This window comes from Primulina eburnea, chromosome 18 (assembly GCF_022965805.1).
Source record: "Primulina eburnea isolate SZY01 chromosome 18, ASM2296580v1, whole genome shotgun sequence".
NCBI classification, from domain to species: domain Eukaryota; kingdom Viridiplantae; phylum Streptophyta; class Magnoliopsida; order Lamiales; family Gesneriaceae; genus Primulina; species Primulina eburnea.
This window is the reverse complement of record NC_133118.1, coordinates 27,636,275-27,647,501: the sequence shown is the minus strand read 5'-3', so window position 1 is coordinate 27,647,501 and position 11,227 is coordinate 27,636,275.

Genomic DNA, 11,227 nt, shown 5'->3' with positions numbered 1-11,227 from the left:
ACTTTTATTTTTCATACAAAAAGGAGTCAATGTTTGAGAATTGTGAATTGTCTAAGTCCTTAGCTTGTTTGTCTTTATTAATTAATGGACTTTAATTAATTCAAGAATATAAATATAAATATAAATATAAATATACATATAACCTATGTGAATTGTCCTTTAAGTCCTTATCTTGCTTTTCTTTATTAATTAATGGAAATATATATAAATATACATATAAATATAAATTCTTGTCATTCTCATTCTATGTTATCACATCTGTCTCTGGGGTTTTGCTTCGTTTTCATGATCCAAGTCTTCTGCGTTACATAATCCATGGCCGATTTCGTCTTCATTTTCTGAGTGTATATGGTGGTGATCACCGAACGTGTTGCAAGTGTTCATGGATCACCTGCTTTCTAGAAGTGTTGTTGTGAAGTGGATTTAAAACAAATTATTAAGAGGCTACATCTAATTCCTTGTGTAAGGGAAGACCACTTTATAATTCTGACATAGTTGATTTTGTTTCAATTAATCTTTTTGCAATTGTTGTGGCCAAGATATATAGAACTTCTTCTTCAATTCTTGATTCCTAATAATATAAGTAATTTTATGTATGTTCTTTATAGTCTGTGTGCTGCCATTTTGATTCTTTTTGTTGGATTCCATTATCTTATTCTCTTTGTTTTTTCAGAATTACTACCTTATGCATTTTGTTCTCTTATTTTGTTTGGTTTTGGACTGAAACCTTCAAATTTGAATGAAATATGCTTTTCATTTTTTCTTTCTAATTTCACTCACTATTTTACGCAGATACCTTCATGAGCTATGTTCACCCACATTTATAGGTACAAAAAGATAATTATAAAGGATGCAAGCATATGATTAAAATAGACTTTTTTAAGGTAAATATTCTAACATAACACCTACTTTAATATTTTCATTTAAAATTATACTTTTCCAAAAAAATTTCTAAAGAAATAAGTATATACCTATGAACATTAAATATAAATCGTTATTAATATTTGCATTAAATATAATAATTAAAATGGACAACTCAGAGGATAAGAGTATGAGTTCGATCAAAGTAGATAAATTGTGAGCTACTTTTTTATTGGAATGTGGTGTTTTTCTTATGTCCTAAACTTATTTTCTTTGTGTCTGAGTTAATGATATATTAAAGGTTTTGGCCGCACTACGATTCAGTGATCATTATTCACCTAATATGTGAGGTATAATTTTTTTTAGTACAATTGTAGCCATTGAACCCACAGTGAGGGTAACATCCTCGAGATAGATTGAATTATATTTTGGTTTTTTTGATGATTAAACTCCGATAAAAGCTTCATTGAGATGTTTCAGATGTGGTATTTCTATTTCAAGTGTTTTGTTCAAAATTTGATTTTTAATAAGATTAAACTCCGATAAAAGCTCATTAAGGTGTTTCATATGTGGTATGTTGGGGATCGATAAGGAGTTTAGAGGGGCGGTGAATAAACTCTTTCCTTTGATTAACGATTTTACAAAGGGTGCTAGAATCCTGTTAGAGATTATAGCTGGTCTTGTTCGAATGTAAGTCCAATAGATCACAATAAGTGCGGAAACGATCCAATGGAGTACGATGAGAAATAATAAAACAGTAGGAAGTAGAACAGTGGTTGTTTCTGGAAGTTCAAAGATAAAATCTTCTACGTCTCCCATTTTTCTGTTTCCAGAAGGTATCACTAAAAGACTTTGGATTTTACAGTACAACACTTGTAAACACCCACTTCAGTAGAGTTTACCCTTGGCCTACTAAAACTCTTATTTACAGAACTCCGTAAGAACAAATACAACAAAGTTCTGGAAAAGACTCTTTTCCAGTTTACAAACTCTTATCAATGATATAGTAAAGTGTTTTATCTTGAAGAGAGTTATGAAACAGTAACAACACAAAATGATCTCAGAAGATCGGATATTGATAATAAGGCGTGTGCTCTTTTTCTGTATGTTGAGCTTTGAAGATAAGTAGTAGTTGATAATAGCTCAAACTCACGTTGTAATAATCGTTGTGATAATAAAGATAATAACGTTGTTTTCTATAAGGAATTGATCTTCTTATATATAGAAAGCTTGAGTCCAACGTAAACAAAAACAGCTTCTTTTGACTTATGATAGAATCAGCACACCTAAAAAGGTTCCTGCAGAAAGTTTTCAGAATAATCAGTCTTTGCTTTATACCAAAACTAGTAAGGCGTATTAAATAACTTCGTACAACATTAATGGTGTAATTAATACTTGTACTAGGTAAAGTAACGGTAACATTTAAGATAGCAACGATCAAGTAAAAGACGTTAAGTTACTTCTGCTTATACTAAGTTCTGCTTATAAAACTACGTTCTGCTACTGGTTTTTCTAAGCCGATAAGTACTCGAAGAGTACTGCTTTTATTAACGCGATACTAGAGCTTCTGCTTTTATGTAGTCTTCTGATTTTAGCTAACGCGACCTGCTGGTTTTGACTCTCATCACCACAATCGAATTAAGTCTAACATGGTCTTTCTATTGCAGATGTTTTGTTCTGACTTTTTTTGGTCTTATGTCTTCTGAGTTTGAACCATTGGTTTATGTTTGGATTGATGAAATTTAAATCTATTGATTTCACAATCCTTGACTTATTTGGATATATAAAATTCAAGTGGATCAGTCCATGTAAAATTATGTAATTTCAACATAGTTAGGTAAATGTATATGGAACTGAAAATAAATTCAAGAGATAAATATGATTAAAGAGAATAAATTGGATCTAATTGAGTAACCATTTTTTCTTAACGATATCATGGAAAATATGACTGAAATAATCAATTTCAAAATAAAATGAATAAATAACATTTTTTACATGTGAGTAAATATATATTATAATTAATTTTAATGATATCCTTGTAAAAATTCTAAAGATGTTAGGATAGAAAATAAATTTGGAGGGAGGTGAATAAATTTATTTAAAAATATTTCGGTTGGGTTAGCAATACCAAAATTTTATTTTGTCAGTTGGGTTTTCAGTAAGTCAACCAGTGCGAAATGTGCGGAAGTAGGCATACTGAAAGTGGTTCAACAAATGGCTTATCAAGAAATCGGTTTAATTCTCTAAAGAGTAGTAAGGTAGGTAGACTGAAAAATAAATAAGCACAAGGTTGTTTCTGGATGTTCGCAGATTTCAAAACTCTTACATCACCCTTCTTATTCATATAAGGTTTGCACAAAAAGACTTTGGTAATTACAAGCAATTTGGAATCACTCACTTCAGTAGGACTTAACAATGCCTAACAGAAACTCTTAATAAAACTTCAATATAAATATTTTGAGTAGTAAGACTTCTTGTTCTCAATTACACAGATTTCATAGAGAAATTTTGAGCAAAAATTTGATCATCTACTCAAAAATATCCGATAATGATTTGTCAACATGTACTGGCTATCTTCAGTCTGGCTCTCGGAAAGCTTTTTCAGATAAGATCAGTTTGTTTTTAAATAATCTAAAGATAGATGATGTAAATTGTTTAACATTTAGAGCTTGTTCAACTAATCTATTTATAGCTTAATCTGTAACGTTTATCTTTTCAGAATATATTTGTTTCAAATGCAGATGTCGTTGTTGTCATGTCATCGTCCTTTCTGACATGTTCTAGTAGTGCGCCGAAATCTGACATTCTGTTAAGGTTCAGTGACTGTTAGTACAAAAAACTTTATCCACTATTTCACTAAGTATACTGATTCTTAGAGAATATACGGATTTGGACTGACTGATCAATTAGATAGACTGTCAGTTGGGCTTCATCAACCGACCTTGAACCGGTTTGGTTATCATTATATTTCTTATGTTTTATCAGTCCAGCTTTGTGATGAAACTTCTTCTTATGAAAGTTCAGTTTTTTTCCTTGAATTAAGTTCGGTTAGGTTCTGTAATTATCTGTTGAATCAGCAACTTTGTTCAATCACTAAAACTTAAAATATTCCAACAAAAGATGAAGAGATTATATGAGACAAGAAATAAAAAAAAATGATGTGGGAATAATTAAGTTATAAGATAAAATATTCATTTCTAATGAATTAACATTATATTATTTTGAATTACAGGCATTTCACAAACATATATTAATTTGTCTTTGCTTATAGCTCAATATGTGTATCAAATTTATAAGTTATATGGGGAAAAACGAATTAGACTTGAATCTTTAATCTTTTTTTTTTATATCATATTTCAATTAATGGTTTGACCAAATAAGGAGGTCATTTGATGATTTCAAATAATACGTGTTTCACGTGCAACACACATGTTGCTTATTAGTTAGTATCTATAAAAGTGTAGATATAGGGCAGAGTTTTTCAATTGTGAATTGGCTAAACTAGCCGTCCATATGTATAAAACATTAGACATTATATTGATATTTTTGTAAATATATTTATGTGTTAGGGACATACTCACATATATTGTAACGAACCGTACTTTTCATACTTAAAATTTGCGGAAAAATTAAAAATTTTCTTAAATATACACATCCATACGGTCGTCACTCATCATTCATCAAAATAATATTTGAAATCAATATCGCCAACTAAAATTTGCTAAAAGAAAAGCTGTCTCAAAATGTCTCACAATCCAACCATAAAATCAGAGTGTAAATGTATTTTCTTAAAATCTTAAAATAACGTAGGCGGTCCTCGGGTCTAGCCTCCCGCTCAGTCCAAGCCTGCCCCTTGGTCGCCACCTCCCGTCTCCTCATCAACATAGTCACCTGCATCGATCAAGTCTAGTGAGTCTAAAGACTCAACACATATAAACTGGGATAACGAATACTACATAATAAAATCGCATGCATCTTAAAAATAGAACGTACATAACTTGAAAATTGAACTTGCATACATACATAGACGTGCCATAACGTGAAACTTTCATAATCATAACTGCATACTTGCGCATACTAAAACATACATAACTTCATTTTGCGTAGAGGATGTTTCAAAGCAAGTGACCCATAGCATAATAAACGCCTGATCAGACAAACCACAGTACTGGGCTGACAGGGACGTATCCACTGCCACATACATGAGATCCCCGTTCATAATTTAACGGGCTGGTTGGTCCCCGTTCATAATTTAATGCTTTCCAACCACGATCTAACCCGTTCATAATTTAACGGGCGGATTGGTCCCCGTTCATAATTTAACGCTTTCCAATCCTAAACATAATTTGGTCACAAGACATTTAGCATACCTCCAAAAACTTAAAATATTTTCTTTGCACGTCATCATACTTACTTGGCGTTGAGGGATTCGTTGGATCTCACTTGGGGCCGCTACTGCACATACTAACATAAATTTGCATACTTAACTTGCATAACTTAACGTAGAAATCATACTTACTCTCGAGTTCAATCATTACTTAGGACATTCTAAAATTTCCCATGACGCGACCTTGATAATCCTTGCACTAAACCATGACGTCTAACCTCAAAGCATGCTAAATTATTTTTCCAAAAAACGAAGGACACGGACCCCGTACCTACATCCGTGTAGGGGTCCGTGTAGACTCTGGAAGTAGACACCGAAAGGAAGCAAAGGCACGGACCCCGTGTCAGGGTCCGGGTGGACATCCGTGTAGGCACTGGAAGAATACACTAAGTGAAACCCAAAGGCACGGACCCCGTGCCCTCATCCGTGAAGGGGTCCGTGTAGATACTGGAAAAAGACGCCGAGAAGAAAACAAAAGCACGGACCCCATGTCAGGGACCGGGTGCGGGTCCGTGTACCCACTGTGATCGCGAACTTATGAAAATTCTATACATGCTTTGCTGAACATCCTAGACTCGATTACACGGACTATGAAACGACACCATGAGTCGTTCCTAGAACACTAAGGCATTATACCAAACCCAAGTAAACATTATCATTACCCCAAGAGTAACAACCATCAACAACAATGACACAATGTTACTTCCGACGACTCTTGATTCAACTTAGTGCCTATCGACCCGAAATGAACCATTAGTGACCGTCCAAATAACATAAACAAGGTACCTATACGCAGCAACGATCATCCGTCGATCCCCAACAAATCCTGCAACAATTAAACTTCAAGGATACGTCAATATCATAACTTTTCTGAAAACGCAGTTTAAGCAGTCCCGCGAAAAACATCATAACTCACTCAATTTTCATCCAAAAATCTCGAGTTTTATATCAAATCGAAGGCATCGAAAAGTTCTACAATTTTCTAGTTGAAAGTTTTCTCAAAATCCCGACAGAAAAATCGCAGTTGTCAACAGAACAGTGAGTTACGAGTTTTCAGATCTAAAAAGTATTTCAAACGCATTCAAACTATTTTCCGCTCAAACGATGAACGTCACCCATGGATTTTCACGCATAAAAATACACAACGCATACTATGACAAGATCGATGCAGAAAGAACAGAATATACGTGCCTTTTGATATTTAAAGATACCGTAACGACGACACCGAAGCGGAGATGGAGCGAGGCTTGATCCGGGACGAACGTGGCACCGTTTTCTTGCAATAAAAATCCACCAAAATTTGCTGGAAAGGTAAGGGGAAGGGGGCGGCTGCTTTCTACCTTAGAACCCTAGGTTTTTCTTTCTTTTAAAATCTGAAAATGAGATGTGTAGGGTGTGTTGTGTGTTTTAGTGTGTGTAAAAACATGTAAGTGTGTGTGAGTGTGTGTAACGTGTGTGTGTGTGTTTTAATTAGGAGAGATTCTAGCTAAATTAACTATTTAAAATATTACTTAAAGGTTAACACTTAATAATTCACTCAAAACTCTTCAATTAAAAAGATCACACACCAATTTTTAATTTTAAACTCTTAAATCACTAAATACATAATAACGCTTTAAAATATTAAAACTTAATAACTTATTAAAAATGCCCCATCCTCAACTTAGAATGTGCCATGTTTTAAATTGTCACAATCGTCACCGGTCTCTTCCTCGATCACGCCTCGAATAATCGCCTGAAACATGAAACTTGAAAAAGTCATTTTAACGTGTATCACAATGACGTGAATACTTTAAAATAATGCATTTTCATAAATTATGCATGGCTAAAACTCATTTAAAAATAATTAAATGATCTAAGAATTAAACGAATGCATGGGTTATACGTGTACTGAATTTGGGCACTACATATATGGTAAAACATCATTGTCCCTTTAAATGGAATTATTGTTTTTCAATGGTTAATCATATGAGTATTCATATCGAATAGAGATGACAACGGGCTGGTTGAAACTTGTCCCCGTATTAAACCCATCCTAGCAGGGCGGATTGAACCCGACACAACCGACCCGAACCAGACTTGTACATATTTATATAAAAATAAATATATATTATTAATAAAATTATAATTTTTCAAATATTTAATAATAAATATTTTAATCATAATTTTATTTTATATATTTTAATATTTAAATAAATATATTTAATATAAAAACATATAATTACACATTTTTATTAATTAGATAAAAATTGACAATTAATTTTTAATTGAATAAAAATTAAATATTTTAATTTGTGATAATATTTTTTTCTTAACTATTATTAATATAAATTTTGAAAATAATTTTGTGATTAATTAATTTTTGATTTTTTTTTGTATTTGAAAAATATATTGAAAAATAAATTTAACGGGTCTACGAGTTCAAGCCGAATTGGACCCGCTGAGTTCACGGGGCTGGCAAGTCCAACGTTAGGCATGTCGAGTCTCAAGATTGGCCAAACTTGCCCCATAACCGACCCGTTGCCTTCCCTGATGTCAAATCTATAATAGTGTGAATAAGTGACAATGTCTTTTTTCTTTTTTCTTTTTTTTGCTTTCCATTTTAGCCATAAGTAACAAGTTTTTAACTTTACTTATCATATAAATATAAATTTAAATAATTATTATTATTAAAACGATATAAATATATACAAACTATAAAGAAATTTAAGAGTTTATTGATAAAATATCAAGTTTTTAGTAGTATTTTTTAAATAATAATAAAGATATAAAATATATTATATGAATTTCACAAAAATCAACATTTATAATGTTTCAGCTTATTTCTGAAAAAATCAACAACAGTATCTATTCTATGCCAAAAAATGTTGAGTCTAATAGTATATAGATAAAATTATTGTGAAATTGTTTAAAAAATTACATCAACGAGTCAAAAAAAGAGTAATAGCAAGATATTCCCTCAAAAATTTCTTAATATAATGTTACCTTCACTAAATTGGAAGTTAATCATCAGTTGTGCAATTAATATATACAAATTAAAATTTAAGTGAGAAGAGGATAATTTAAACGACTATATCATATGATATAATAAATGTTGAAAACTATGTTTCGGCGTTTGACAAAGTGCGAACCTTCTGTTTATGTAAATAACTGAACACGAAAAAACTGAACTACATGACTGAGTCTAGCTGAACTGAACTCTCGAAGAGAACTGACTGATCAGTTAGAAACTGATCAGCTGATTTATTCAGTTGTGAACATAACAAGCGTTTTGCCCAACAGTAGATCATTCAGCTGAAACACGTCAACCGAAAAATAGTACAACAGACTGCAACTAGTAGTGGAACGCCGCATTTCAGAGTCTGCAGTGTACGAGTGTCAGAAAAATATTGACGTGGCAAATCAACGGATATAAAATTCAAATAACATTTAATTGTTACCGTTGAAAGGGAAGCTTATAAATAAGTGAAGAGGCCAGCTGAAAAACATAGAACAGAGAACACACGAACTATCATTCAAGCTTGTTGTCACTCTGTTGAAATTACTACGCTCACACTTACTCGCTTATCAGTAGCATTTAAGGCTACATTCTTGAGCTTGTTAGCACGATTGTAATATTTGCTTTATTCGATAAGTTGTGCTTCATTCAGTTGAGAACTACAAAAGCCGTTTGTAACTAAGAGTTTCAGTGTTGGCAGTGATAAGTCCAAACTGAAGTGGGTTGGTACAACTGTTGTATTTGATCAAAGTCTTTTAGTAGGAAATCATATCCTCGTGATAGAAGGAGTGACGTAAGAGTTATTCTATTCTCCGAACATCTAGAAACAAATTGTGTGCATATTATTTCAGTTATTGTTTTTCATTCAGTTATTCTATCTTTCAGTCAGTTTACTTCCGCAACTATTTTTTAGTTAAACTGATTGTCATCGACTGACCAGATACCGGGCATCAGTTTGCCACTAAACTGAACTCATTTTTCGAAGAAAATATATAATCTGTGAGTGTTTATCCAACTCCCCCTTCTAAACACTCATCAGCTTTCCAATCGATCTTTTCAATAAATTATAAAACCCAAGAAAAAATAGACCATTATAAATATGTCATTATCATCATTCATTTGACATCTCTCAAATATTTTCTCATGATCATGATTTGTTAATAATTCATAAAAATTGATTATCTGTTGATATTAATATCACATTATTATTTATTATCTCAGACATCACCATTTTGTCTTGTTAAATTTTATTGTTTTTAATTAGCAAAAAAAAAAATTTGAAGAAGTTGGGCACGATATGGATCTAATTTATTGATAATCTAATAATAATAATAATTAATTGAATTGAAAAATATCATTATACTTATGTAATTATATTTTATTCTATTTCGAATTTAGTAATGTATATAGAATTAATCGGTAGTGTCATGATTTATTTTTCAAATGATAATAAGAAAAATCTTAAAATATAAATATATAATGAGAACGAATTCAAATTTTGTATTTATAGCTTCAAACCTTAGCAAATATAATTCCGAAAAAATGAGGATAATTATTATAATGATACTTAGCACTGGAGATTAATTTAGAGTGGTGATATTTTTTATTTTTTGAGATAAAATAGTGGCATTTCAATAAACATCACAATGTAAAAATAAGATGAATATATAATTGTTAGAAAAATGTTAGGTATTAGTAACATCTATGCATCATTCAAGTCAATTACATTAAAATTTGTAACGTCTATTTACCATTCTGTAGGACCGAGCACTTTCCGTTTTACCAAAAACTATAGCTAGTAGTAATGGTGCAACCCAAATCTTTTAAACCGCACAACAGCTCAAGAACCACGTGCACGGTTCGATTACTCTACCAAGCAGGGACAATTATTGCACCAAACAATCTCCCTCCCAATAATTGCACTCCTTGCAATCAATGAGAATCGAACCCGTGACCTTGGCTCTGATACCAATTGTAGGACCGAACGCTTGCCGCTTTACCAAAAACTATAGCTAGTAGTAATGGTGCAACTCGAATCTTTTAAACCGCACAGCAGCTCAAGCACCACGGTTTACTCTACCAAGCAGGGAAAATTATTGCACCCAATACATTCAACTCAATTAACTTGCATAAAATAATTGGTTGATTTCAATTATTAATTTAAGAAAATGAATCTTCCGTATATTAAAATTGTAGAGAACCAAGTTTTTTTAGTTCACTACTTTAAATAAATATATATTTGGCATAAAAATAGTTAATGAAGTATTTTGTTAGTTTATTTTCAATTCTTGTGTCTAAATATGTTAATGTTCTTTTTCCTCAAAATACAATTTGAGTTCATATGATTTCTTTAGCTAATATATATATATTTTTTTTCATATAACTAATTGACTATCAAAATGCAGGTTTTTGAAATATTTCAAATTTACGATATACATGTGGCTATAGTTTAGAATATACCCTAAAATGAACAATTGTTGTCAAATGTTCTTAGTTATTCTAAGAAATATAATTAAATACTATTTTAGATTTTTAAGATGTAATGTTCTTAATTTGAGGATCATATTTATCAATTAATTGATGTAATAAATAGAAAAATATCAACATTTCATACAAAAATATTTTCTTACACACTTATATTGTTTAATTAATTAACTAAAATCCATTCATATCATTCTATTCACACCTATATTACTTAATCAATTCAAATATATTCATATTATTGTATTTGTATTGTTCTGTTAGTTCAATTTAGTATTTAATCTGATAAGTCATTATTTCCAATTCTTATAATTTGTTATGATTTATCTTTTTCCGAACAAAATATTGTTTGATGGATTAGATCATGTTATGCAAGGAGTAAAATTTATTTTTATTATTAATTTAATTTTTTATTACATAGAATATGAATTCACACGTGAATTCACGTGGTTTCATGCTAGTTAATAAAATATGACAATTGAAAACCCACTAGGAATACA